The 5,369-nt window shown below is 39.5% G+C and overlaps 1 long non-coding RNA gene across 1 annotated transcript; it reads left to right on the forward strand.

The window, feature by feature from the left end:
* Positions 1-321: 321 nt before the first annotated feature.
* On the forward strand, positions 322-4,883 carry LOC117355889. The gene is made up of 3 exons (XR_004538474.1): positions 322-526; positions 1,263-1,572; positions 2,912-4,883. It is a non-coding gene; the product is annotated as an uncharacterized LOC117355889 (long non-coding RNA).
* The last annotated feature ends 486 nt before the right edge of the window (positions 4,884-5,369 follow it).

Below are 5,369 nucleotides of genomic sequence, written 5' to 3' on the forward strand. Positions count from 1 at the left end.
GTTACTATTTCTGCAAGGAGTCTACCAGGTATGACAGTGCTCTAAAACTATCCCTAAACCTATCCCTAGAAGCAGGCAGGTTAGGGAAACTGCCCTGCAGAATTTATCCCCAGTGAAAGGTAACCTAAAAGGGATCCTATTATACTTGCCTAATTCGAATGTAGGGAATGATAAAAGCAAAGAACTACAAGGACCAGCATGCACCAGGCAGGTGATAGCAAAACCCACAAAGGGATTAGCTCCTGCAATCAGCTCTGCTGGGGGCAGGGTTAATGAGCAGGGAAGCTATCCAGGCTCATTAGCAAAGCACCACAGGTGTTATGAGGGGCAATCAGCTCATGCTAGGGAAAAAGGTGTTTTTCCCTAGGCCAAAGGAGGCAGAGGCAGCCACAAGCTTACAGGATACCTGAATCCTTGGAGAGAAGCAGACCTGTGCCAGCCAGGATTCAGAGGACACAAGCCAGCATTCCCCACAGAAAGCAAGGAGTAAACCTCAGGACTGAAACTTCTAATCATTCTTCTGAAGGTAATGGTGAATTTGATGCAGAAGTGCCAGAAGAAATGCTTACAAATGAAGTTCAAATGGAACCTGAGGAGTCATGCTTGTTTGGGAGCATGATTACAGAGTAAAGCTTGGGGAAAGTAAAAATGTTTCTGATAAGGTGGTGTTGCCTCACAAGACTAAGAATATCGGAAGAGTTAAGAATGACTGCCTCTGATTGAATTAAGAATACCAGAAGGATCTGGAATTACTACTTCTGATGTAATTAAGGGTAACAGAAGCGTTAAGAATCACTGCTTCTGAATTTCCATAATCACAGAACTGTGGGAACCTGTCCCAAGTAGTGCAAGCAGGTTGCAGGTTCCAGGACTTGAAATTGAAAAGTTATTTTTTGTGTTTTTCTTGAATTTTAGTAATGAATAAAACAATGGTGGGCTAACAGGCTGTTTAGCCACCAATGAGAGTTTTTGTTTGTATGTTTTCGAATTGCACCAGAAAATATAGTCATCTTAATATTCATACTAAACACCTATACTGGACCTTTTTATTTTAATGCAGATACCCCTATACCCCTCCATGCCTCATTCAATCGCTTGGCTGAGGCTTGGATGACCCAGGTTCAGGCTATTCCAGTCCAGGTCTTACCCGGTCACGTAGGAGATTGACAACTTTCAGACTTCTCTGCATCAGACACTTTCCTCCACTTTGGTGTTGGTGTCTCCAAACTTCTCAGTACAGTACTTGTTCTTCTCTCATTTAGGGGACTCCCCACACGTGTTCTTATCTCCTTCTCCCAGCAAAACCAAAACTGCTTTGTTAAGAGAGATGCTAAGCAAGGCAGAATTTCGTTAGACAATAGCGGCTGATTGGAAAAGTTTGTCTTGTCCGGGGTGAGTGAAATGTCTACTCCAAGTGTATCCCCAGCTCCTGCTTCCTGGTGCCCCTGAAGCAGACCTACCACACCAGCAACTGTGAGGTCTGAAGCTCGCTGAATGAATTGGTCAATCGGACCAGCAACTGGTTGACAGAGCACCTGGAACGGCAGAATGACTTCAAGGGTTCAATAGGAGGTGAGTTTCAGCCTCAGACCATTGCACGTGACATCTACACATTGCAGTGTGGTGGCTACTCACATAGATAACATTATGGGGATGATTCTATGAACATAGCCTAAATCGAACCGTGTTTAAATAAATGGTTCTGGTCACAAAAGACCTACATTTCAGGCGCCTACGTTTTTAGAGAATCACACTTAGCGGTGCCTAAGTCACACTCCACCTATAGAAATGCCCTTAGGTGTTAGGCACCGCTAAGCGCGGTTCTCCAAAAACATAGACGCCTGAAATGTAGGTCTTTAAAACCCTCGCCTAATTTTCAGAAGCCTAAGTTTTTACATAGGTACTCCATAGGCCACCCTTTGTAAAAATGCTAGGGTTGCATAGTTAGACAGATAAAATACCTCTTGGGCGCCTAACTTAATTGGCAAAATACCCTTAATAGGCTCAATAATTGCTAAAAATAGATGCCTATCTTTATAGAATCGGATAGGCGCCTGTCGCCCAACTAAAATTTTTTTTAGCAATTATTATTGAGCCTATTATGGGTATTTTGCCAATTGCGTTAGGCGCATAAGAGGTATTTTATCTGTCTATGTAACCCTAGCATTTTTACAATGGGTGGCATATGGAGGCATCACTATTAATTGTGCAGAACAGCAAGGGGGCAGCCATCATCTGTTGCAGAAGCAACTTGTGACAGTGACAGTTCTGAGAAAAGCCTACAAGGACGTTATGATCTTGTGGTCTCCTTGACTACCTGTCTAAAGATATGGCATTACCATGAGTGATGTTCACCATTATTTCAATTGCTGCTGTAGTAAATGATATATAAACCAGGCATTTTTCCATTACTGCACTGTTTATTCTCCCACCCATTATAACATTTCCATTTGATTAACCTTGTCCTTGTTAATATTAGTTCGCGCCCTGTGACTTGGTTTAATGCATAAAGTGTTTTAATCATAGCATATATATTTTTAATTATGGAAGGGAACTGGGGAGGATTATATTAAGACAAGCAAAGTAAGTAAGACACCTTTACTCTTTTTAATTGTAGAAGGTTTACACCTCTAGGGAACTTTGGTAAAATGGTTCTGCCAAAACGTACATGCCTATTTCTGTACATCTGCAAAATATAGGGTAAATAACGTTTCTATTGGTTACTTTAAAAACCTTGTATTCAAAGCACCCTTAATGAGAAGAATTGCTACATCTCAGCATTCTTAAAATCGCACAACGAGAGCTTTCAAAAAGCCCAGTGCTTTATTCAAGAGAGCCCTTGAAAATAAACAAAATAGGACAGAATAAGATAGGATAAGAGAACCTATTTTATTTCTCAACTTTGTTGTAGTATGCACGCCCGCACGTGAATGTTCTATATAAAGGTTCCTACTAAGCATTTTACTGCAATTGTCCGCAGCTGATAGAACGTAGCAACGTGATGACGCAGGAAAAATTACGTTACACTGAGCAACGTGAGGCTCTGTGTAAAAATCGCCACTGAGAGTTTACCATGACTATCCACAGCTACCAACAATTGGAAAACGTGATGACGTGGAGGATGTCGTTGGAGTCTCAAGCATGTGCAGCTAATGCTGATGTAGCAACGTGATGACGTGAAGGACAATGCAAAAAAACGAAGAGAATTTTTGAAATCACTAGTTTTAATAAAATATGATCGGTGACTCATAAATGCCATAGTAATGTCAAAATCGAAAAAGATGTCACTGAAGATATCAGGGAAAATATGGTACAACTAAAGCTGTTATTTCAATTTGACTTGAAATTCCAATGAGCCGTGTTAAAGGTGTAAGGGCATTCTCAAAGATATATCATGCACTTTTTTTTATATAAATTCGCCACATCTGGGGCAACTGTGGCCCCCATGGCAGTTCCCTTCACTTGCATGAAATACTGATGTTGGAACAGGAAAAAGTTTTTCGTTAAGACAAATTTTAATAATGCTACAATGAAAGAAGTGGGTGGTTGAGCTGGGGCCTCTCTTTGGTCAAGGGCTTGTTGGATCACTTGTAAGGCCCTCCCCTGTGGAATGTTAGTATATAATGCTTCTATATCAGCTGTCACTAATAGTATAAGCTCCCCATTAGGTATGACATTGATCTGGTTTTTAACATAAAATCAGTTGAGTCCCTGATGTGGGATACAGTAAGGGGTACAAGAGGTCTCAAAAATATGTCTACATATATCGATAATAGTTTGAGCAATGAGCCTTTAGATGAAATAATCAGTAGGCCCAGTGGGTTCTGTAAAATTTTATGTATTTTAGGTAATAAATAGAGCACTGGTGTTATGGGATGTTGGACTGTCAACAAAGCAAATTATTTTTTAGTGATGTAACCTGCTGCTAAAGCTTCTGCTAATTTATTATCAATTTCACTCTTTATCTCAGCAGACGGATTATGATCTATGGGGTCATAAAAAATTCGATCAGAAAGTTGTCTGTCTGCTTCTTGCACATATCTATCACGATCCATAACTACTACAGAACCCCCCTTATCTGCCGCTTCGATGACTATAGAAGTATCATTCTGTAATTCAGCCAATCTAATTCAGCTAATCTAGATAAATTCTGATTCCTTAATGGGGGAGGGGAATTTCTTTGAATTTCTTGCATGTCCAATTTTTGAAAGGTGATCTATTGCCCCTGGAGGTAACCATTGTGAGGGGCCCCGTACTCTGGATTCATCTGCTTGTATGGAATTGTCTTTAAAGAATCCCTTTAATCTTAGTACTCGAAAAAATCGCTTCATGCTTTCATAAATTGTGAATTTATCCATTTGTAAAGAAGGTACAAAAGATAGACCCCGTTCCAATATGTTGATTTGTATCTGTGTTAAGGATTTAGATGATATATTGATTACTGCCACCTCTGACATGAATGGGTGTTTGGGCGTGCTTGTTGAGGTACAGGATGTGTGGTGAAAGGTACCTGTTGAAAATCGCGCCTGGTTTGGGCGCATGCGGTCTGACCTAAAAAAGGTTGTATATTATCCTGTGTGGTATGATTTGTTGTTATGTGACCAGTTCGAACATCTTCGTCACTGGAAGCACTTGTGCTTGTATCAAAGGTTACCTTACGTCCCTTATGATGTGCTGATCTAGTGTTAGAACCCTGAGCCCAAGTGTAGACCCGATTTTGATCATGGTCCCTTTCACCCTTTTAAACTTATTCAATTTTGTTTTCTTTAAAGAGTCCCTGAAATCTTTCAATTGTTGATTCATCTGGTCTAATTTGGAAACTACATTTTCAGGTGGAACTTGTTCTGCCACATCTTTTAATAATTGATCAACCTCAGTTTTTAATGTGGTGGCCATCTTCTGAGCTTGCCCTACTATCAAAATCATTAAATCCATCCCGCATTTGTTTAAAATATGGTTCCAATTAGGGCAAATGTGTGCCCAAAATAAGTTATCTACACGATTGAATTTGGGTTATTAGTAATAATAGATTTTTTCAAAAAAAAAAAATAGGTTAGATACTAAATAAATAAAGATTTATTAAACTAGGTTTTGTATCAATTATCCTTTATTCCCCCTTTTTTCTTGATTGATGACATTTTTTGTGGGTAGGATAATTTGGGAAATGATCCGTTTGTTTATTACTTGATGGTGGTAGGCAGGTATTTATGTGGGTATAGTTAAGTATTTAGCCTCTTGAGTTTGTGTTTTCTAGGTAGATTGGGGAGACTATTATTTATTTTCTTCCCAAATTACTGGGATGTATAAAGATCTTTGATTTACTGAACCAAAGCATATTCTTATTTAGAACAGGCAAGATTACAAAGCTT

Source organism: Geotrypetes seraphini, chromosome 2, assembly GCF_902459505.1.
Source record: "Geotrypetes seraphini chromosome 2, aGeoSer1.1, whole genome shotgun sequence".
NCBI classification, from domain to species: domain Eukaryota; kingdom Metazoa; phylum Chordata; class Amphibia; order Gymnophiona; family Dermophiidae; genus Geotrypetes; species Geotrypetes seraphini.